Below are 25,842 nucleotides of genomic sequence, written 5' to 3'. Positions count from 1 at the left end.
ATTTTTCAAATATGTCTTTCTAAGAGTTGGGAATGTTTCAGAGGTTCCTAACAGAATACAGAGCCAGAGAAACTTGTATGTACATCTCCAGCTTACTCATTAAACAATGTTATAAGAAATTGTTACATTTAAAATACTCATTAACCTTATGATAAGACTGTCAAACCTCCAAAGCATTCTCATCCACTGATCTATCAAAATATAACCACATTATAGCTTACCTGGGCCAGTAGGTACCAACTAATTCATATGTTAGTGTTAAAGTGTTTGACAGAATGATATTAATAAAACAATTTTTAAAAACACTATATAAAAATAGCCCCCTTCTAATTCCCACTTCAACAAGGTATGCCAATTTAGTAGATGGATCTTGCACCTAGATTTGAAGTAAGCAAACAAGATTCTGTCATAGGCAAACAGGGAGGAATTGAAAGATGTTTGTCTTTTACAGAAAGTAGATTATACAAAAATTTGTATATATTCATTTCCCCACAGTCTCAATATCAGAAGTACATCATTTAAACTTGAGCTGATAATAAACATCTAGAGCTATAATAATGTACACTAAAGAAATAGAACAATATTAACTAAAGCTTATAAATTTGTAACAATCAAGCTGGTAAAGAACAGCTATGAAATGTTGTGCCCAAGATTGCGAATCCGAGAAACCACCACGGAGCCAACACCGATGCAAGCACACGAGGGTTTATTAGCAAGCTCGAGCTTGGGTCCAAGTATACCCATCACAGTGGAGCAGGGACTTGGACCCCGAGGTGGGTTTCAGCTGGGTTTTTATGGGCTGGTCTAGGGGACCTCCAGGAGGGGTGGAAGAATTTCTTCATTCCGATATGGGGGAAAGGGTGGGGGAGTTTCTTAATCTCTGTCTTCATTCTGATATGGGACTTTCTGTCAAGGGCATTCTATTTTCATTCCAATATGGGACTTTCTGTCAAGGGCGTTCTGCGGTTTTTTTCTGTAACTGAAGTAGGGTAGAGTTCAGCTCTTGTTCACAGGGGCCTGAGATGGCTGCCGAAGCTAAGATGGCTGCACTTGTGCTAAAGCTAAACTTGAGGTGGAATGGCCTTAATTTTCTCGGCCTCCACATTTCCCCCTCTCAGAGGAACCTAAGGAAGGATCCAATCATGAGTCCAGGTTAGTCTCAGTAACAAGATCCAGTGGTTGGTATTGCTGAGTATCATGAGCTGAACTGCATGATTGTCTTTGACAAAAGTAACCAAACTATTGATAATGCAGGGCCCGAAGGTAAGGAGGAGAAGGAAGATAATGAGGGGCCTGGCTAGGGTGAACAGCAAGGTAGTGAGCCAGGGGGAATGACTGAACCAGGATTTGAAGCAACCTTGTTGCTGTTCTCACTCCCATTTACATCTAGCCAAACCTTTTCTGACATTTGCCATAGATCTTGGACTATTCCAGAGGGGTCAGTAAAGAAGCAACATTCCTTGTTTGAGGCAGCACATAACACCCCCTTGTTGTAAGAAGACTAAGTCTAATCCCCTTCTGTTTTGAAGGACAACCTCAGACAAAGATGTTAGGGAGTCTTGGAGGTGGGAAATAGAGGTTTCTATCCGTTTTATGTCTAGATCGATTGTTGCTCTGAGACTGTTATAGTGGGAGTTCTGTACAGCTAGTGGAGCAATATCTGTCCCTGCACCTGCTAACCCAATTCCCAACAGCGTGGCAATGGTGATAGCCGAGATGGACTCTCTTCTATCCCATCGTGGGTACCTGCATTGAGCCACTGAAGTACCTGCTCATCTGAATGGTAGATAATTTTAGGAAGTAGCTGAACTAGCACGCAGAAACTCTTTGTCTGATTTAGAATCTGACCATGAAAACAGGGGGTTAGGCCTGTAGAACATGCCCACCAACCATCTTGAGGAGGTAGGTGGTAGTCTAGGCTAGATATAGATTTTGTATCATTACATAGGAACTGGTATTGGGGTGAAGGGGTGCCTATCCAGAGTCCCTGACCTGACATTGATTGTAAAGTGAGTCCTTGAGTCTTTTGATGCCATGTATAGGCATTAGGGTCGGAGGTTGTGTTGTACTGAACTAACATCGCTGATTCCCTCATAGAAGGGAGGCCAGATGTCATAGCAGAGCCAGCAAGATCAGATAAGATTGGGCTTAGTTGCATTGAGGAACCTGTAAGCTTGGAACATCAGGTCCCAAAGTGGATGCTGAGAGGGGCTGAGGAAAGGAGCATCTTGTGGAAAGGAGGCCGGGATGGGAGTGATTGTCTGATCAGGGGTGTTATTGAACGCAGACAGCATGGTAGGTACAGGGGAAGGCGGTGGGGAGATAGGAGCTGTCTGAGGTCTGAGGTTTAGGTGGAGGAGGTGCTAGCACAGGGTTTGGGCCTAAGGCAACCCGATGGATATCCCTGTGTTGGAGTTTAACAGTAAACAGGATACTGGGGTCTGATCCCAGTTGTGAACAGAATCGCAGGCCCCAGGTGAGTCCTGTTTGCCACCTATTCTCTATTCTACCGGCCTCCGTAAACCTCAGGGTCATTAGTCCAGCCCTGTTCGTCGGCGCCCCTGGGTTGTGGAGTTGCATTTAAAGGTGATCAGATTCTTGCTGAAGGGTGCAGTCCTCCAAATATCTCCGGTGGAGACAAACTCCAAGAGGCGCAACAGAAATTGGAGGGGTCTCCACACTGTTTATGTGGGTTCCCTTTAAGATGCCCTGGACGGACAAAAGTATTGATCTGTCCAGTCTCCACAATATCCCTGGCAAGGTTGAGATAAGTTAAAAGTAAGGTCTGGGAACCAGGTCTGTGGAGGCGCTTCCTTAGACATGGAGTGTATTACTTCTCCCCTTGAGATATCAATCACCTGCCAGGTTAGATTAAGTGGCTGATGGGGATTGGTTCTGGAAGAGGACGTAGCATAAGCAACATTAGTGGGGTAAGTGAGAATGGTGCAGTCTTAGCTTTAGGGGATTGTCCTTGTCTAGTTGGCTTTTCCATTCTGGAACAAAGTCCTTGAGAACGGCATGTGGGTCAGCTGGCCAGACGTGGGTGTACTGGACCCAGGGAGTAGTCCCATCAACCTTGACAGCGGTGGGAGTGGTTAGGATCACGATGTAAGGTCCCTTCCAACGAGGTTGAAGTGGCTGGTGTTGGTATCTCTGGACGTACACCCAATCACCCGGCCAATATCGATGGGGGTCCAGGGGTGGCCCAGTCTCGTAGAGGGCCCTCAGCTTAGGCCACACCTTAGAGATGTATCCTGGTCCGTTGTCTGATCCAATCTTAACAGGAAAACCATACCTCAGCAAGAGGTCTCCCAGCAGTTTCTTGGTCACGGTCTGTGCTGTTTCATGTTTGGTAGGAAATGCCTCTGTCCATCCTGAAAAAGGATCTACAAACACTAGTAAATACCGGTATCCGTATTTTCCAGGTTTTACCTCAGTGAAGTCCACTTCCCAGTAGGCTCCCGGGCAGTCCCCCTGGAGCGGGTACCTGGGTTAGATCCATGGGCACTGGCATTAGTTAACTGGCATGTGTGGCAGCTTGCCACAATCTGCTGGATCTTTGCTTGAGAGTCTTTAATAGTGATCTTTGCGTGTCGTATGAGGTCTTCCACCTTTCTTGTTCACCTATGAGTACTCCGATGCATTTTGGATAGGACTCATCATCCTAGTTCCTCTGGCAAGATGATGCTGGAGTCTGCGGCCCTCCACCAGCCACGCAAGACTTGGGTCATAGGCAAGCGTTTGATCCAGTGTTAAGTGAGCATCAGTATAGTTGGGGGTGTCCGGCAGGGTCGGTGCCCCCCGGATTGGGTAGCGTGGTTGTTAAGTTCTGGATCACCGAAAGGGCCACCTCCTTTGTTTTTGAATTGGCTAGCCGGTTTCCCCCAGCTACTGGTGTATCTGCCTTTTGGTGTCCTGGACAATGGATAATAGCTAGTGCCTGGGGCAGCCAGAGGGCCCTCAGGAGTTTAAGGACCTCTGTTTTGTTTTTAATAGTCTTTCCTTCTGCTGTCAGAAGCCCTCTCTCTGTGTAGAGGGCTCCGTGGATGTGAGCGGTGGTGAAGGCGTACCTGCTGCCGGTGTAAATGTTTATTCGTTTACCTTCTCTCATGGTCAGCGCTTTGGCCAGGGCGATCAGTTCTGCCGTTGAGCCGATGTTCTGGCTGCCAATGGCTCTGCCCAGATGGTCTCCGTTTCCGTGGTTACGGCTGCCCCCGCATATCTGATTCCTTCTCAGACAAAACTGCTGCCGTCCGTGTACCAGGTGGCGTCTGATTTCGGCAGTGGCTGGTCCTGGAGATCAGCTCTTATTCCGTGTACCTGGCGGACAGTTTGCGGCTGTGGGATCCTCAGGACGGTTTCCTTCCACGCATCTGTCAATCATCTTTGTCCACCCTTTAATTTGTACCCTAGGTAGCTCAACTCTGCTCTGCAGATCTGGAGAAATGTCCCAGAGGTGTGGGTGTGGGGTTGGAGCAGTTAAATGCATTAGGGAGGGAACAGCCACCAGGAAGGATTTGCCCAAGGTGGCACAGATAAAACAGTGGGACAGATTGTCCATGCCAGAAAGGCTGGTGAGGGAAGTGCCTTGTCGGGTAAGTTTTATCCAGGAGAATGGGTCCTGGTCCTGAGTTGGGTTAGTCTGTAGGTGGGTTTGGAGAAGTTGTTCCTGTGTGCCTATGGTGTGAGTTTGGATACTTAGGGCGGTTTGGAGAAGTTTGTTAAAACCTTAGAAAGTTTTAAAGCACACACCTAAATAGGATTAAAGACCTGATAAAGGCAAAACAGAAACTGGTTTTTCTGGGCAGGCAAAGAGAAAACAACTCTTCAGATTTTCTTATCAAGAGCAGACCAACAAATCAAGGAAACTTTTGAACAGAAGTAGACTTTCAATCTTATACATTTGTACTTTAAAATCCATTAACTTCAATATTAGTCTGTCCTGACCACACCTAAAATTCCTTTCCAAGGATTTCCCTTCACAAACCTTCTACACCTTCCTTTGCATTCAGAATTTGTCCCAAGCCATTTCTTTCCAGTCTCATTTAGTACAAAATTGCTTTCTTTCACCTTGAACAAAAATATATTCCCATTCCTTATATTTTTCTTACACATCTCCTTTTCTACATACAGAGTTGCTTCCTTTATTGCCATCAGTCTTATTTTAGCAGAGTTTTTCACTCTTAGAAACCTCAGTCTCCAGTGAAAACTAAGGAGTAACCAATTTTGAACTGTCACACCAGAACTCTTCAGACAGCAAATTTATGAAACAGTTAAGTACAGAGCATGTTCACCAACAGATTCAAATCAACGTTTCAGCACCTTTTCCTGTTTGGAAAAGACCTAGATGTCCAATGAATTTAATCCCATTTATCATCAAAGTGTAACTAAGGTTTCAGGTTACCAAAGACTTTGAAAGGTATCTTAACAATTACCTATGAAAACTTGGAAACAGACAATTAACCATGTGTTAGCCATTTTCTCCTAACAAATTGCAAAAAGATAACAGAGCTTATATGACCTTCAGTAAACCTCAATAGAATAAAAGTTTCAGGCTTAGTAGTGATAATTTTCAAGACCTATTTATTATGTCCCACCTGGATCCACTTAAAGTCAATCAATTTGCTCCCCATCGTCAATTTTTACCTGAGACACTAGTGCAGGATTCTGGAGGGGGCAGTGTTAAGTAATTGGTGGTCTTCTTGCTCCTGGATGGGGAAGGGAGAAAGAGCCACTATGGACCAGGGCACGGAGGGGAAGGGCGGTAGAGTCTGCCAGCCGGTGGGTCCGGCCGCGTGACCCTGCTGCCCCCCGTGCACTGGGACTCCCTTGTCAGGGTCAGGGAGGGGTGGCACCCCTTCTGCAGCCCCGGCGCCTCTAATGGGGGTGGGGGGCGAAAGTGCAAGGGGGCTCGGGTAGGGCTGCAGGAGAATCAGGTCCTCCGGGGAGGAATCCTGCAAGACTGGATAAGGGGTGTTTTGGTCTTAGAGTCAGTCTCCTTCTCGGCCTTTCACAGGGCTAGAATCCTGGTAGGTCCTGCTTTGGGGGGTAAAAATGGTTTTAGCCAAGGAGGGAGATTCTCAATCATGTCCTGCCAGGCCAGCATGTAGAGCACCTGGTCAGGGTGGCCGTCTGGTTTATCCCTGAAGATCACGGCCTTAACCTGTAAGGTAAAAGGTAGGTGGAAAGTTCCTTCTTAGGGCCATCAAAGGTTGGCCACTCTGTCATGCTGTAAGTTCGAAATTTTTCTCTCCATATGTCTGTGCTCAGATTATGAGTTCTTTCCCTAATGTCTGAGAAGTGGGAGAGCATAAGAGACAGGGGGGTGGTTTGTGTCTGCCCCATTCTGTCTCCAGTCCACACCAAGGCACAGTTATGACAATTAACAAAGACACAGTAACACAGACAAACGTTCCAGTGCAGCCGTGGAGACGACAAAAAGTAAACCGAAGGGCTGGCTGTTCCTAATGGCAGCCGGTCCTCCTCACAGATGAGGACCCCGTCCTCCAGGCAGGGGCAAGGGACGTCTCCCAAGACCCCGGTCTACGTCCACCAGTGCATCCTGGCGCATTGGCCTAAGCCAATGCCGACCGATACAGATTGGAATTCCTACTGGTAAAAGTACAGTATAGAGCTCTCAGAGAATATGCCTGCAAAGGTGGAGAAAGTTGAGTGCACTCACCAGCGTGAAACCCTCCAGATGGGGTCCTGGAGGTCTCTCGGATCCGGACGAGCCCCCAAATGTGCCCAAGATTGCGAATCTGAGAAACCACCAAGGAGCCGACACCGATGCAAGCCACGAGGGTTTATTAGCAAGCTCGAGCTTGGAGCTTGGGTCCAAGTATACCCGACACAGCGGAGCAGGGACTTGGACCCCGAGGTGGGTTTCAGCTGAGTTTTTATGGGCTGGTCTAGGGGACCTCCAGGAGGGGTGGAGGAATTTCTTCATTCCGATATGGGGGAAAGGGTAGGGGAGTTTCTTAATCTCTGTCTTCATTCCGATATGGGACTTTCTGTCAAGGACGTTCTGCGGTTTTTCCTGTAACTGAAGTAGGGTAGAGTTCAGCTCTTGTTCACAGGGGCCTGAGATGCCAAAGCTAAGATGGCTGTACTTGTGCTAACGCTAAACTTGAGGGGGGATGGCCTTAATTTTCTCAGCCTCCACAGAAATAGTTGTATAAAGTGCTGTTAAGCTTTAAAATAAGTCATCCTGGATTATTACACCTCCCACATATCCAATTACTAAGCATAACTATTAAACCATTCTCAAATCTGCTGACATTTGCCTGTATCTCTTGCTTGGATTATTCAATTTACTACTTGTTCTACTAGTTTCAAAAATGACACCTACAATTTTTTCTTCTCAGAGTATCCTAAAGTATAAAATTAAAATCTGAGCCTACTTATTTTCTCTCCCCCTTGTATGTCTACACATTTTAGATATACTATTGAGCATACACGTAAATATGAGAAATCCCACAAGGACCCCAAAATTAAAATATAAAATAAATGTTAAAGTGAAATCAGAGAAGTAAGTTGTAACAGAAAACTAAAGTTTAGGCTTATCCAGAGGTAACTGCCTATACCAGAAACCTACAGCTTCTGGGGACTAGACGGAGCCAGAAGAAGAAACTAAACCTTGGATTCTGGCAAAGTAGGGTATATAAAGCTGATTTGTGAGTGCAAGGAATTAGAAATTATAGAAGAAAAGAAAAGAAAAAAGACTGCATTTGGGGCAATATCTTCACATCAAGATTTCAGTTCACCAACTCTTTTTTCAATGTTATCAAAATTTCTATTGAAACCTTTGAGTTCCTACTTTCTACATTTGTTGTTTTTGCCTTAAAAAATATTTTTTAGATCTATCTAGTCACTTTTGTATCATTTCTTTCCCTCTAATTTAAGAAACTGCTGACAGAATTTTCCATAACTGGTAAAAGTCATTAATTCAGAAATTCAAGACTATGTATTATTAGAAAGGCTAATTATTTTTAAATCTCGGCATAGATACATAATCGTGAATCTGTAGAACACCATCAAAAGAAAAAGATTCAAACACCTTCAAAAAAGGGACCATCTACAAAGAAAGGACAATAGAAAAGACAGCACATTTCTCACCAGGAGATATGATGTAATGTGGAAAATAAAAAGACCTTTAAAGAAGATTTTAAAAGTCAAAATAACAGGCCTAAATAAAAATATTTTCAGCTGGAAAATTAAGAAACTTAGCCACCCACCAGAACTTTAACCTCTAAAGCACTAATTTCAATGAAGAAAACATACCTCAGAGTAAAAGCCTAACAGACTGGAATAAAAAATATGGAAAGAAACTAGTGAATTTGAGGAAGAGTGTAAAAACAACATGATCTATGGGATAAAGATAAATGAACATTATATGTAACACACATATTAAAGAAATAATTATTTAAAAGAAGAATAGTGATACTATCTACATTCTGGGCTTCAAGAGAAAAAAAAGACTATAAACTAAACCCTTGATAACAAAAGATTGTAATTCATGTCCAAGACAGTAGGCAGAAAGGTCCAGAGGTAGAATTTAATAGCTATGCATGGTCAAATGCAAATGGCAGTCACTAATATAAATCTAGTTTATAAATTCCAAATCAGTAAAGGGGAAAGGTGAATAAAAAAGTAATTTAAAATGTCAAGGTAGTATGAAAGAGAACTTTTAAAAGAGCAATGTAAATAGAAAAATATATATATGTTGGGGCACCTGGGTTGCTTAGTTACGCTTCTGACTCTTGATTGTGGCTCAGGTCAAGATCTCAGGGTCCTGGCATCCAGCCCTACATTTGGCTCTGAGCTTAGCAGGGAGTCGGCTTGGTGCTTGGGAGTGATTCCCTCCCTCTCTCTGCCTCTCTCTCTATGTTCCTCCCCCTGCTCACATGCTCTTTCTTTTTTTTTTTTTAATTTTTATTTATTTATGATAGTCACAGAGAGAGAGAGAGAGAGAGAGAGAGGCAGAGACACAGGCAGAGGGAGAAGCAGGCTCCAGGCACTGGGAGCCCGACGTGGGATTCGATCCCGGGTCTCCAGGATCGCGCCCTGGGCCAAAGACAGGCGCTAAACCGCTGCACCACCCAGGGATCCCCACGCTCTTTCTCATATATAATTAAATAAGTAAATCATTTTTTTAAAAAGCGATATTAAAATATATAGACCTATATAAATAATAGTATCTTTTTAAATGAAGGCGAACATATATTATTGTCTGATACATAGAGCCAAAACAATTCATTACTAACAGACCTATACTACAAGAAATGTTACTATTCTTTAGGCAGAAATGTCTTTCAGGCAGAAGTAAATGATACCAGATGGAAATATGGACCTATAAAAAGGAATAAAGAGCACCGCAAATGGTGACCACATAGGTAAATATATTAGAATTTTTAATATGTAAGTATCTTTATAGATAATTGATACCTGAACAAAATAATAACGTAACATGAGATTTATGACATATCTGTAGGAAAAATACATAACAATGGCATAAAAGTCAGGAGGGGGAATTGAAAGTATACTATTGTGAACTCCTTGAACTATGTAAGTGGTATAATTCTTGAAGGTAGACTTTGATAAGTTAAATATGTACACTATAAACTCTAAAGCATTTCAAAAATGCAGAAAAAGGGTACAAAAAACAAAGAACAGATTGGACAAATAGAAAATAAACAGCATGATGATAACTTAACCATAACCAAATTAAATATAAATGTTCTAGTGAACCGCTTGATTGAAAGGCAAATATGGATTTAAAAAGCAAGACCAAACTATATGCTACTTATAAGAAATGCACTTTATATTTAAAGGCACAAGTAGTTTTCTAGTAAAGGATGGAATGAGATATACCAACTCTATAGGGAATGGGAATACAAGGTTGGGTTAACATTTCAAAATCAGTGTCATCCACCATATCAACAAACTAAAAAAACATATGGCTCAGCTCAGTAATGCAGTAAAGGCACTTGAAAAATCTAACATCCATTCCTAATAAAAATCCTCGAAAAAGTAGGAATTAAAATAAACTTCTTCAACAGGAAAAAGGGTAACATTTAGGGATCCCTGGGTGGCGCAGCAGTTTAGCGCCTGCCTTTGGCCCAGGGCGCGATCCTAGAGACCCGGGATCGAATCCCACATCGGGCTCCCGGTGCATGGAGCCTGCTTCTCCCTCTGCCTGTGTCTCTGCCTCTCTCTCTCTCTGTCTCTGTGTGACTATCATAAATAAATAAAAATTTTTTTAAAAAAGGGTAACATTTAACTATACCTTATTCTTAAGACACACCTAACTAAAATACATACTCATTAATACAAACTGCCAAAACGTTCATGGTTTAACCCTAAGAATTCTTTAACATTGTCTTTCATGAGTCTCCCTGTCTTATTCTACTCTCTAGCCATGCCATTCTTTTTTCAATTCTTAATCAACTTCCTCCTTTGCTTATTCTTTCACTTCACCCCACCCACAATTTCTTTAGATCCCTTCTGGAAGCTAGGAGAATCATTTCTTTGCCTTTTCTAGCTTTTGGAGTCCCTGCCTTCACAGGCTTATGGCATCGTCTTCCATTTTCAGAGTATATCACATTATCATTTGCTTCTGCCCTCATATCTCCTTCTTTACCTCCAGCCCTTCTGTCTCCCTCTTATAAAGACCCTTGGGATTAATTGGGCCCACCTGGAAATTCCAGGATAATCTTCCTATATGATCCTTAATCATATCCTCAAAGTTCTTTTTGCCATGATAACATATCACAGATTCTGGAGATCAGGATATGGACATTTTTTTGGAGGCCATTATTCTATCACTGTGCTCAAATATTTTTGTTCAACAAAAGAAGATAGATTTCAAGTTTTTCTAACATTTCAAGTTATTTTTAAGCACTCAAGGAAAAATAAACTTTAATAGGAAGATATCAGAGTAAAATTAACTTTTGTCTATTATAAACTTCATGCGAAATGTGTAATCTACATGCTAAATATTAAAAGAAAAATTCTAAAACTGTTCATCTATAGCCCATAAACTGTCAATAACCACTGAAGATAAAGCCTGTCATCTTGGGATGCCTGGGTGGCTCAGTGGTTGAGCCTGTGCCTTTGGAAAGGCTCCACTTTGGAAAGGCTCCAGAGTGCTGGGATACAGTCCCACATCAGGCTCCCTGCATGGAGCCTGCTTTTCCCTCTGCCTGTGTCTCTGCCTCTCTCTCTGTGTCTCTCATGAATAAATAAAATCTTAAAAAAAAAAAAGGCTGTCATCTCTGTAGCAATGAAAATGGCTATTATTCTTGCTACATTTTCAGCTAGTGCCCTATTTCATTTATCTAGTTTTAAATACCTATATAGGTTACTAAACCCAGACACTGGGTAAGCCATTAAGAGGAAATATCAATCCCAGAAAGAGAATTAATTATCATAAACACATCATATATCAAAACCATATATGTTTTCTATGTCAGGCATTGTACCATCAATACAATTTAGGTAGGATTTATAAAAAGAATGGAGTTTCATAGCAGTTTACAAGATAGAAAATACTGAAGTTATTAGTTATCCAAACTGCATTTTGTCATGCTACTCTCAAACCTGATCTTCATTCCAGAAAACAAGGCCTCAGACTGTTGATGAGTTTAAGAATATAATATCGCTTGTCATTTCTTTAATTAATGCATTACTTTATTATTGTTCTGATGTTACCTCAACTATATATATTTTCTGTTTCAATTGGGATAAGGCATTCCTTAAGACAAATATTTTATGTAAAACTCCCATAATTTCTAACTTAGAATTTTACATTTATGAATATATATGTATGTGGATATCTTTGTATACGTATAAAAACTCTATACATATACAGACTTATACAAACATATATACATATATGATCAAGTTATTACAAAATATATTTTTGATAAGCTATGTGAAGTTCTGTTACATATCTGAAATTATTAAGATATATCTGTTTTGTGTCAACATGCAGCATTATAACTACAAATGAATGAAATATTTTTGGATAATGACATCAATATATTAATTAATGTTAATCTAATACTAATATAATTTTGAATTATCCAGTTTTAAAAGCTAATTAAAATTTTAAACATCACCATAGTTCCAAATCAGTTAAAATGTTATTTTAAGAATTCTTTGTTGTGAAAATAAAGAAGTAAACAGTTTGAAAATGTAGTTTCTCTCTGTATCTGGCAAACAAATGCTGAAGAAATATTTAAAGGATATCTGTTTAAGGGACACAAAACTACAAACCTGCTCTAGGGCTCTATATATCTTTATCTGTCTTTAAAATATTATATGAATTTTTGAATGGCAAATCTTTGTCTATGTCAAACAGATGCTGCAGATATATCAAGATCAAATATTAACAGTGCTATGTATTGTCTGAATGTGCTTTTACTCAGGACGTGTATCTCTCTCAACATGAATGATATGTTGATATGTGATATCCCAATGTGGATGGTAATATTTAGCTTCAATCATAATACTTGTCCACTATTTCCTTATTTCTGAAACTAATGTCAATTAATACTTTTTATTAACTAAAGTTTAAAAATCCTTTGAGAAACACATGACCTCACATAGTGAATATGAGCAACTCAACAGCACAACACCATGTGCCAATGAAGAGACTGAATGATGCTTGGAAAACTGCCTGGACAATTTGCCCCTTTAGAATGATCCTAAAGTTCCAGACCAGTTCTCAAAAATTTTGGCAGGGAGCTTAAACTATACTATTTAAATTCAGGGTACAGAAATGACATCAAAACTATAATGGCAGAGTAAGAACCACTGAAAATCTGTTCTTTCTAAAATTCATGAGAGAATGGGCAAAATCGTCAGAATCTACTTTTCAAAAACCGGAAACTCATCAAAGCCTTACAAAACCCAGCAAGCATTTATTAAAGAAAAAGCACGAAATATTGAAAAGAATGGGGAAATTTATGCTGTTTTAACTTGCTGTAATTCCATCTCCTAATGTGGTACTCTGCCATAGCCTAGAAAAGTCACAGCCCACATTATTAGAGCAGCTCGTTAGTCACTAAAAGTAAGAAAATGGAACCTGAGCTTTTTCAAAGCTTCAGTCCCAAAGAATAGCCACGTTATTTTACCTGTCAGGTGGTTTCCTAGAAGACCCCACTTAACAAGCTGTCTGAAGTTGACCTGACTTGGAATTCATCTACTGTGAAAGGCCTTCACCTCAGGAACATTTATGGAAAACAACTGCAGGAAAATGTTTTATCTTCACAGCTGCCTACAACAGTGAATAACATTTGAGTCAAACAATAGACTAAACAGAAGCCTAAAAGTAAAAACTAGGGAATAAAATGTCCATAAGGCTTTAAAAGGCTCTAACGTGGTCATCTCTGGGTGGCTCAGCAGTTTGGCGCGCCTGCCTTTGGCCCAGGGAGTGATCCTGGAGTCCCAGGATCAAGTCTCGCATCGGGCTCCGTTCGTGGAGCCTGCTTCTCCCTCTGCCTGTGTCTCTGCCTCTCTCTCTCTCTCTCTCTTTCTCTCTCTCTCTGTCTATCGTGAATAAATAAAATCTTTTTTAAAATTTTTTAAAAATTAAAGGCTCTAACATATTCCCTAGGAATCCAAAACAACACACACATGCATAGAAGCATATGCACACACAAAGAAGGTCTAAGAAGTCCCTCAGGTCTCACCTTTAACTGACCTTGAGACTCTGCAAAAGCAGGAAATAAAGCCTAGGAAGAGCTGTAAGCAAACTGGCTTAGTGTCAAAGGTTTGTGCTAACACAGAGAGCCCCTTACAAATACTGATTCTAGGAATTTAAGAGAATCATTGTTCTATCATTAAATTATTAGGCTGAGAAAAAACTTCAGTGACTGCAGAAGACAAACAATATAAGCCTTACAGAATTAATTTTAAAAATCCATTAAACAAAAAACATCTGTAACCATAATAAGCATCAACAAGCCCTGGATAAAGAAGAGAATCTCATTTCCAGGACTCCCATATAATATTGTCTAAAGTGGCCATTTCTCGGTAAGAAATTGAAATTGACATTCAAAGAAACAAGAATGTATTGCCCATACACAATAAAACCAATCAACAGAAGAAACTCAATAAATGGATTTACTAGAGGGAAAAAAAAAAACCTTTAAATCAGCTTTTTAAAATATTTTAAAAGAGCTAAAAAAAAAAAAAAAAGGAAAATCATGTTTGAAGAACCAAAGAAAAATATTAGAACAATGGCACACCAAGTAGAAACATCAATAATGAGAGAGAATTTTTTTTAAGAAAGATAAAAAGAAATCTTGGATTTGAAAAGTGGTATCACTGAAATGAACAATTCAGTACAGGAGTTCAACAAAAGAAAGCAGAAGAAAAGACAGAAGCTATTTGAAACATGCAGAGAAAAAGAACCAATGAACATGAACATAAAGCTGATAAAATTATCCATTCTGAGGATCAGAGCAAAAAAAAATAAGGAATAAAAACAAAAAAACCTTAGAGACCTGTGGGACATCATCAGGCATACAAATAAAACCATAACAGGAATCCCAGATTGAGACAAGTGAGAAAGGAGCAAAAGGAATATTTGAAGAAATAGTGGGAAAAAGACTTTGCAAATTTGATGAAGAAAATGAATATATATATATTCAGAAATCTCACTGAACTCAATAGGTTAAATTCAGATAGATCCACATTTAGTGGATCTGAACTGTGTTTGCCCCAAATTCATATGCTAAAGCTCTAATACCCATATGATGGTATTTGGAGATGGGACCTTTGAAAGATTAGAGTAAGATGAGGTCATGAGAGTGGGAACCTTATGATAGGATTATCACCTTTGTAAAAAGAGACAATCAGAAAGCTATGCTCCCTTTTCCCACCATTCAAGAAGTTGGCCATCTACAATATAGGAAGGGAATTCTCACCACAAACTGACTATGCTAGCACCTTGATCTCAGAATTTTAGCCTCCAGAACTGTGAGAAAATAATATTTTATTTTTTAAGCCACAGAGCCTATATATTTTGTCATGATAGCCCAAGCAGATGCCAAGGTACCTCATCAAACTGCTGGCAGCAAAGACAAAGAGAGAATATTAAAAGCAACAAGCAGCAACTCGTCATACACAAGAGATCTTCAGTAAGACAAAAAGTTGATTTCTAATCAGAAATCAGGGAGGCCCAGAAGCAGTGGCCATAAAGCAGGAAAACCAAAAACCATATTTAAAGTGCTAAAGAAAAAAAACTGTCAACTAGAATCTATACCCAGTGAAACTATCCTTCAAAAGGTGAAGACATTAAAATGTTTTTAGAGAAACCAAAACTTGAAGAATTTATTGCTAGCGTATCTGACCTAAAAGAAAAACCCAAAGAGAGTTCTTTAGGATGAAATGATAGAAAACTACAATAACTTTAATCCACATGAAGAAATAAAGAGCTGTGGTATGAGCAAACCAAATCAGTATATAAAGAGATTAAATACCATGATCATGCAGGCTCTATCACAGGAATATAAAGCAGATTCCACATATATAAACCTAATCCATGTAATGCCTCATATTAATAAAATAAGGGGAGAACACATTATCATATAAATAGATGCAGGAAAAGCATTTGACAAAAGTTCAACATTCTTTCATGGCAAAAAAAATATAAAATATAAAAAGCTCAATATACTAGGGTAGAAGAAAATTTCCTTAACAAAGGACCACTATGAAAAAAGCAATTGAAAATTATACTTAATTTTCTCTTACACTTAGGAAGACAAGGGTGTATGCTCCTGTCACTCCATTCAACACTGTAGTGAAAGTTCTAGCCAAGGAAATTAAGGGAAAAAAAGAGGTAATAAAAATCATCTATATTGAGTAAAAAAGAGTTTAGCAAGGTTGCAGGATACAAAATCAATATATGAAAGTCAGTTGAAGTTTTACACAATAGCAATGAAAAATCTGAAAATGAAATTAAGAAAATAATTCCTTTTATCATACCATCAAAAAGAATAAAATAATCAGGAATAAATTTACCAGAATAATTGTACACTGAGAATTTCAAAACACTAGATTTTTTTTAAGGATTTTTATTTATTTGGGATGCCTGGGTGGCTCAGTGATTTAGCACCTGCCTTCAGCCCAGGGCGTGATCCTGGAGTCCTGGGATTGAGTCCCATGTTGGGCTTCCTGCATGGAGCCTGCTTCTCCCTCTGCCTGTGTCTCTGTCTCTCTCTCTTTGTGTGTGTTTCTCATGAATAAATAAATAAAATCTTTAAAAAAATCTTTTTTAAAAAAGATTTTATTTATTTATTTGAGAAAAAGAGAGTAAGAGAGCACAAGTTAGTGGGGGGGGTGGTAGGCAGGGCAGAGGGAGAGGGAGAAGCAGATTCCCCACTGAGCAGTGAGCCTAATGCAAAGCTCAATCTCAGAACACTGGGATCATGATCTGTGCTGAAGACAGATACTTAACCAACTGAGCCAGGCACCCCTAAAATATTGTTGAAAGAAAAAAGACTTAAACTTCTATATTACACCATACACAAATATCAATCCCAAATGGGTTAAAGATTTTAACATTAGACATGAAACTATAAACCTCCTAAAAGAAAACAATGAAGAAAATCCTTAACATAACTCTTGGCAATGAACTTTGGGATTTGACACCAAAAGCAAAGGCAAATAAAGTAAAAATAAACAAATGTGACTACATCAAACTGAAAGCTTCTGCACAGCAAAGGAAACTATCAACAAAATGGAAGGTAATCTACAGAATGGTAGAAAAAAATGTGCAAACCATACATTTGATAAGGGGTTAATACTCAAAAGATATAAAGAACTCATACAACTCAACAACAAAAACCAAACAATCCAATTTTAAAAAGGGCAAAGGATATGAATAGATATTTTTCCCAAAGAAGACTTTCAAATGGCCAAGAGGTACATGAAAAGGTGCTCAATATCACTGATTATCATAAAAATTCAAATCAAAACTACAGTGAGGTATCACTTCACACCTGTTAGAATGGCTACCATCAAAAAGACAAGAAATAACAAGTGTTGATAAGGCTGTGGATAAAAGGGAATCCTTGTTCACTATTAGTAGAAATGTAAATTGATGCAGCTACTATGAAAATCAATATAGATATTCCTCAAAAAATTAAAAATAGAACTACCATATGATCCAGTAATCCCATGTCTGTATATGCAAGAGAAATGAAAATAAGATACCTGCACTCCCATGTTCACTGCAGCGTTAGTCACGAAAAGCAAGAAATAGAAACAACTATTCATCAACAGATGACTGCATAAAGATACACACAAATACACACACATACACATATAAATACAGTGGAATATTATTTGGCCATGGAAAAGAACAAAACCTGCCATTTGTGACAACACAGGTATACCTAGAGGGCATTATACTAAATAAAATAAGCCAGACAGAGAAAGATAAATATTACATAGTATCATATATATGTGGAATTAAAAAAAATCAGAGAAACAAAGAGAAGAAAAATAGAAAAGTGTTTGTTGGGGGCTGAGATATAGAGAAGGTGTAAGATAAACAAGGACTGAGGATCCCATGTAAAACGTGACTATAGTTGATAATACTGTATCATATAATTAATATTGGCTAAGAGAATAGGACTTAAATGTTTTCACACACCCCCTCACACACATACAAAGATCAATATGTGACCTGACAGATGTGTTAATTAACTAGTTGGGAGGAATTCTATCACAATATACACATATATCAAATTACCATAATGTACATTTTTAAATATCTTATAATAGTTTATGTCATTTTACCTCAATAGAGACAAAATACTTCTTAGGGGGGAAAAGGCAAATAAATGTAAAGACATTCCAGGTTCCTGCACTGGAATGCTTAATATTCTTAAGGTGGCAATTCTCTCCAAATTAACCTACAGATACAACATAATTTGTATTGAAATTCCAACTGCCTTTTTTTTTTTTTAATAAATTGGCAAACTGATCCTAAAAGCAAAAAGGAAATACAAGGGACTCAGAAAGGCCAAATCTAAATCTAAAAAAGAAAGTTAGGGCAGCCCAGGTGGCTCAGCAGTTTAGTGCTGCCTTCAGCCCAGGGCCTGATCCTGGAGACCCAGGATCGTGTCTCATGTAGGCTCCCTGCATGGAGCCTGCTTCTCCCTCTGCCTCTCTCTCTCTCTCTCTCTCTCTCACTCTCTCTCATGAATAAATAAAATCTTTAAAAAGTAAAAATTAAAAAAAAAGTTAAAAAGAAAGTTAAACTAAGACAAGTCACACTTCTCAATGCCAAAACTTACTATAAAGGTACAATAATTAAGACAGTGTGACACTAGCTTAGAGATAGACATACATCAATGGTGTAGAACTGACTATCCATAAGTAAATTGTATATCTATAGTCAAATCATTTTTGACAAGGGTGCCAGACCAGTTCAATTGAGGAAAGAATAGTCTTCAACAAATGGTGCAAGGAAAACTGGACATGCACTAACAAAAGAAATGAGCTAGATACTTATATCCAAAAATTAACTCAAAATCAATCAACAACCTAAAGGTAAGTACTAAGGCTATATAACACTGTTAGAAGACAACACAGGTTTAAAACTTTATGGCCCTGCTTTAGGCAATAATGTCTATAGCCTATAGCACAAACAACCAAAGAAAAAAATAGGCAAGTTGGACTTTATCAAAACTAAAAATTCTTACACATCAAAGAACACTTTGGCAAGAAGTAAAAAGGCAACTCAAATAGTGGAAGGAAATATTTGCTCATGATATATCAGATAAGGGTATAGTTCCAGAATATATAAAGAAATCTTACAGTTCAGCAATAAAAAGACAACCCAATTTAAAAAACGTGCAAAGAATGTGAATAGACATATACATATGGCCAATAAGCACATGAAATAATGTTCAACAAGATTAGTCATTAGGGAAATGTAAGCCATCAGATGTTATTATTCCATATCCACTAGGATGGCTACAATTAAAAAAAAAAAAGAATGTAAAAAATGATGGGGGGGCACCTGGGTGGTTTGGTCAGTTAAGCATCTTATTCTTGATTTCAGCTCAGGTCCAGATCTCAGGGTAGAGATCAAGCCCTGTGTTGGGCTCCATGCCTGCTTAAAGATGCACTCTCTCTCCCTCTTCATCTGTCCCTCCCCCAACACTCAAAAAAAAAAAATGTTGGTAAGGATGCAGAGAATTCGGAACACTCATTCATTGCTGTGGGAATTTAAATGGCAAACTACTTTGAAAACAGTTTGGCAGTTCCTAAAAAATACAAAACAGGGTTGCCATGTGACCCAGCAATTCCACAGCTGGGTATATAGCCAAGAGAACTGAACACATACGTCCACAAAAAAACAAAAACAAAAAACTGTACATATGAAAGATGTGTTCATAGCAGCATTATTCATGATAGATAAAATGTAGAAACTCCTCAAAGCGTCCATCAACTAATGAATGGATAAACAAAATCTGTCATATCTATACAGTGGAATATTACTCATACATAGAAAATTTCATCATTGCCAATGTGCAAGGTAAAGAGTGCAAATAGATACACAGTCAAAATCCAATTTTCAGATATTCATCATCATATTTTCTATGTAATTTTTCTGTCTGGGCTGCTTAGTGGGAAAGTTACACTTGCAAATCCATTTATCCTGACATATGTACACTTGTATTCTCTATTCTGTCTACTTTATTGTGAATTACATTACTTTTATATGTCAACAAATCATTTTATTTCCTGGTCTACTTCTATGAATTCGGAATATAATTCAATAAAAAATATGGAAATTTCACAAATATAAACAAGCATGAAAAGCCCTTTAGCCAACCTGACCTGCTCCCTGTTAACTAAATGTTAGCCAAGCCTAGTGACTAATATCTCCTTCATAGTACCTGAACAACCAAGTATATAATAGTCATGAGCCATCATTGAGAATGTATAGAGAATGTAATCTGATGATAATTACATTACAATTAATCTTGGATTTCATAGTTATTAAATTTATTTCAACAAATGTTTCATCCCTTTTCCTCTGGAATAAACTACTTGTGGACCATTTGATGCTCAGCCAGGTTACAAAGTAGGTCAAAGATTTTGCTTTGAGATACACTTACCAGTCTCTTAAGCTACCTGAAGACAAAGATTTTCACCCATTGACTATCAGTTACCTAGACTATCTGAGAACTAATATATGCCCAATAAAAGTTCACAGTCCTTAAATGTGTGTATTTCTCTTATCCTTTTCTTTACTCACCTTAACATCCTTTTGACTCCAAGGAGACAACTTCTATAAGCATGATTGGCCAATCCAGTTTGGCTTCTCTGAATTCCTAACGCTTATTGCTACCTCCCTGCCAGAAAAAAGTCACCTTTGTGGTAAAACTTTTCAAGTGTGATACTTCCAAAACAAACTCATTATTATGTACTATCTAACAAAAGACACATATCTGCCTCCTATTTCTCCTACCACTTGTAACTTTTTGCACTAGCAATGCAGGCTCAACCTCAGAGTCTTTTACTTACTTATCTACTGTCAATATTAAAGCCTTCATATTCTTCTAAAAACATGCTTATTTTGAGGGTGCCTGGGTGGCTCCGTCAGTTAAGCATATGCCTTTGGCTCAGTCTTGATCCCAGGGTCCTGGGATGGAGTCCCACATCCTGCTCCCTGCTCAACTGGGAGCCTGCTTCTCCCTCTGCCTCTACTGCACCCCCTACTTGTGCTCCCTCCCCTCCCTCTCTTTGTATCAAGTAAATAAATAAAAATCTCAGAAAAAAAATGCTTCTTTTCTTTATAGTGATTTTTAAAATTACAAATGTAATATGGGCTTATTTTAAGAGCTAATATGACCCAAAGCTGCATATAAAATTGTTAATACTTCGACCCAACTTCCATGTCCTGTTCCTTTCACACAGTGTTTCCAGATTGGTCTATGGTACAATGACTGTGATAGCAAATTGCTTCTTCCAGCCCCAAATGATACCAAGTTCCTTTTCCTATTTCCACTGCAACTACCCTAACTCAGGTGTTCCTTATCAAAATGATATTTTCCATGTTTGAGTCTCTCCACTTTGTTCATAATCCATTCTGCTCATGTCTATTACATTGTTCTTAAGATCATGGCTTATTTTGCCACTCTCCAACATAAGAAAATATCACCGGTGGCCAACTGAATAAATTCTAAACTTATTTTAATATTCAAGGATCTCCTATAGTTGCCAAAGCATAAAATAAGGAAAATTTGGACTAGGAATTAGAAGAATACACTTAACGCTAATTGTGCGATCATACCTCTAAGCCTTCTTATCTATAGAAGGAGGAATAAGTACATAAAAAAAAAACATTCTAGCTTATTGTAGAATTACACAAGTCCACTTTCAAATATTAGCTTCCATTACTCCACTAAATGGAGTTTTCCATCCAATAAAACTATATATCATTCCACAGAAAGGACTTTGCAATTACTACACCTGCCAAAGATTTTGCCTTTGCCTTTCCTCTCTGCAAGCAATATTTAACTCCTATTCCTAATAAAATAATATTCATACATAATGGTTACACCTTTCATAAAAGTTTTCTAAACCAGAATAATTATCTTCTATAAATTCCCAAAGCATGTGTATTTTGTTTTTTGGAATATTGCCAGCCTTTCTTTATATCTTAGGAAAAAAAAAAAAAAACCCTTCAAATTTTATTTTATTTTATTTTATTTTATTTTATTTTATTTTATTTTATTTTCCCTTCAAATTTTAGAGCCATTTTAGGTTTACAGCAAAATTGAGCAGAAGTTACAGAGATATTTGTCTTACACTCCCTGCCCCCCACAAATATAGAGTTTTACCCACTATCAACACCCCACACCTGAGTAGTACATTTCTTACAATTGATGAAACCACATCTCGCAGAGTCCATAGTTTACATTAGAGTTCACTCGTGGATTTCAACAAATATATACTCTATGGATTTTGACAAATACATAATGATATATATCCATCATGTAGTATCATCCAGAATAATTTTGCTGCCTTAAAAACTCTTTGTGTGAGGTCCTGGGTGGTCCAGCGGTTAAGTGTCTGCCTTTGGCTCACGGTGTGATCCCAGAGTCCTGGGATCGAGTTCCGCAGCGGGCTCCCTATGGGGACCTGCTTCTCCCTCTCTCTCTGGGTCTCTCATGAATAAATAAATAAAATCTTAAAAAAAAAAAAAAACCTCTTTGTACTTTACCTATATATACCCCTTCCTGCTCAATAAGCTGTAGAAACCACTGATCCTTCACTATCTCCATAATTTTGCATTTTCCAGAATGTCAGATTATTGGAATCATACAGCATGTAGCCTTTTCAGATTGGCTTCTTTCACTTAATAATGTGCATTTAAGGTTCCTCATTTCATAGCTTGATTGTTCATTTCTTTACAGCACTGTCTAATATTGTATTATCAGAGTACACAACAATTTATTTACCATTTGCCTATTGAATGACATCTTGGTTGCTTCCAAGTTTTGGCAATTCTGAAAAAGCTGTTATAAACAACTGTGTGCAGGTTTTTGTGCGAATGTATATTTTTAATTCCTTTGGGCAAATACCAAGAAGCACAATTGCTGGACCTTAAGATAAGAGTATATTTAGTTTTATTTAAAAACTGCTAAACGATCTTCCAAACTGTACCATTTTGCATTCCCACCAACAATGAATTAAAGTTCCTTGGGGCACCTCGGTGGTTAAGCATCAGTTAAGTGAGTTGATTTTGGCTCAGGTCATGATCTCAGGGTGTTGGCCATGGAGCCTGCTTGAGATTCTCTCTCTCCTTCTCCTCTGCCCCTCCCCTGCCCTGCTTATGCACTCTCTCTCCTCTCTCTCTCAAAAAAAAAAAAAAAAAAAAAAAAGGTCAAGATTTGGGTTTTTGTCATTCCAGTCGTGTATAATGATATCTTGTTGTTTTAACTGGCAATTCCTAAATAACACATGATGTTGAGTATTATAACTATTTTTATGCACATTGTATCTTCATTTTAATTATAGACTTCTTTTTTATTTTATTTATTTATTTACGAGAGACCCAGAGAGAGAGAGGCAGAGACATAAGCAAAGGGAGGAGAAGCAGGCTCCATGCAGAGAGCCCGATGTGAGACTTGATCCTGGGATTCCAGGATCACGCCCTGAACCAAAGGCAGACACTCAACCACTGAGCACCCAGGCAGCCCTAATTATAGACTTCTTAAGGGTAGCCAAAGTTATTTCTTTTTGTCATCCACTGAATGCAATATAAAGCCTTGAAATCATTATTGAATAAGATGCTTGGATTGGAGGGAAAATAAAAGAAATTGAAAACAATTGTATCAGTTGATTGGAAAGATGAATTCAGCCTCAGATGTGTCTAAGAATCAGTCATTGCTGGAATTGTAGTAATTTTGTATATTTGTGAATATTTATTGGTATATTTGTTCACAGATGATATTCTTTCTTATAATGAAATAGGTTTGTGAGTCCAAGGTACATAGCCTTACTGTACTACTATTGGTGCTTTATTTACTAGCATAGCCTGAGAGAGATCAAAGGGAAAATGAACTATATTTCCAATATGCTAATTCCTATCCACAACTTTCCAAAAGCTTAAATAATGTCGATCTGACTTTCAAAGTTAACTAATTCAGCAAATATTTATTGAGTGTTTACTATGTGCAAGGCACTATTCCAAAACAAGTAATATATTGGTGAGCAGAACCAGTTCTTCATAATGATAATGATTTTTTAATATATGCATTTAAATTTTTCCCCCTACATCTAATAAAATATTTCAGGATCATGTATCATTTGGTATATTTTAAATTAATGTTATTTCAGTTTAGAAATAAATCAGTCCTGAAAAGATTAAGGCTAAAATCCTTTAAACCAAGTTCAGAATACTTTCTTTCCATTCCTCATTTGTGAAATAAATATATATTTTTAATTTCCATATGGCTGTAAGATATTTGAATCCAGAAGACTCACATTAACATTTGGACTTGGAGATACATTTTTAAGCAGTTTTTGCTATTCCTATGACCTCATCAGGTTTCCTGTCCTAACTACACACTGGATGATTTTGGAGTTTTTTAGTTACAATTTAGGCAATAGAGAAAAAATACATACATAAATATGATCCATTGCATATATATAATATCCAAATGAATTTGAATTTCAACATCTCTGTTTTTGGCAAGAATTCAGATTTATAAGCAGCAAGCTTCCGTCTGGAATTATAGTCTATATAAAGAGGCAAAACAGATTGATTGATATTCATTCACCATAATTTACAAGAGCTGAGAATGCTTGTCTCTTGATAAGGATGGCTAAAGGCCATCTGTAACAGATCATATGCAAATAAAAGCTTGCAATATAAATTAAAATAGTCTCTTAAAATGTAATAAAACTGGACAATTGATTTATATATATGATTTTATATATCTCCCAAATGCTTTTCTATAAATAATTTTCAACTAACTATAAATTCAGTAAAATTCTATTATGTTTATATCTTCAATATTTATATGAAGGAATGTGTTGTCCCTTGTAAATGAAGGTAGAATTACCCAGTCACTATGAGTGAAATGTGTGCTTTCAAGTGTTGGTAGGATTTTAGAATTTATCAGTTTATAGTGAGTCACAGTCCTTTAATCCTCCTTGTGGAACTGAGTGGAATAGTCAAGGAAATAATCCAAAGACAATGTTAATATATAAAAATACTGAACAGAATTTTAGGTTGTGATAGCTTAAAATTTAAATATTTTTATTTAAATACACAAATAACTACATTTTGACAATAATTTTAGGCTTACTGTTGTATATTTCTCACTCAAAAAAAGTACTCTGGCATCATTTAGATCAGTACATTAGAGGAATTACTTTATCTTTTAAAGCAATTATAAATGATATTCTATATATAGGTCTGGTATACAACACAAAAACGATTTCACATGAAATTGCAAAACCATGCTAACTGAGCCAAAGAAGCCCACCGGGGTTCCCTGAATCATAAGTATCTAATGTTTTTAAAAGTTATGGAGATAATGCTCAAAAATCTTTGAATATGCTAATAAACTTCAGCTTAAAATCACAGCACAGAAACAGGAACCCAACTTTAGCTGTGTTTTCTTAATGAGATAGCTATATAAATGTGGTGCACAATTTCAGAAGGCCCTGGGCATACATGATAAAGTAAGAAAATACCATAAAAACGAGTGTATCTCCACCCCCTTCTAATAATCTTATTGTTTTAGAACACTTTGTCAGTTGAAAAACAGCAGCCAGATTCACTCTCCTCATTCTGATTTGTCTAAATGATTGGAAAAGTCAGTTATACGATACTAGAAAAAAAAATACATATATACATATATATGCACACACATCATATATGCACACATCGTATATATGTATGCATATACATGAGGTAATTGATCACTTGTGTCAGTGAAGATGATTTTGCTATAATCAATGGAACAGCCACCTTAAAGATACTTCTACATTTAATATTTTGAATACAAAAATTTCCAGAAATAGTGTTGCTTTAGATTTGGCTCTCAGCTGGCAATGTCACCATGACCCAAGTAAGTACTTTCCTTGTGTCTCCTTGTCATCCTCCCATGTCAGCTCTCTTACGAATGCAAGAAGTCCTCACAAGACCCTAGGATTCATGTGTATGCACCACCGCATACAGCAAAGAAGAGTGATTTATTCTTTTCCATCTCCTTTATTTATGGAAAAGCAACTTTCTTGAGATCTTACAAAAGACTTTCCCTTAGGTTCTGCTGGCCAGAATGAGTTTATATT

The 25,842-nt window shown here is 37.8% G+C and overlaps 1 protein-coding gene across 10 annotated transcripts in view; it reads right to left on the bottom strand.

The window, feature by feature from the left end:
- Positions 1-25,842, bottom strand: part of NOL4 (nucleolar protein 4) — a 522,070-nt gene that overhangs the window by 325,641 nt on the left and 170,587 nt on the right. The window lies entirely within an intron of this gene.

The sequence above is a fragment of the Canis lupus genome, chromosome 7 (assembly GCF_003254725.2).
Source record: "Canis lupus dingo isolate Sandy chromosome 7, ASM325472v2, whole genome shotgun sequence".
In the NCBI taxonomy this organism is placed as follows: Eukaryota; Metazoa; Chordata; class Mammalia; order Carnivora; family Canidae; genus Canis; species Canis lupus.
The sequence above is the reverse complement of the archived record's forward strand: the minus strand, read 5'-3'. Positions and strand labels throughout refer to the sequence as shown.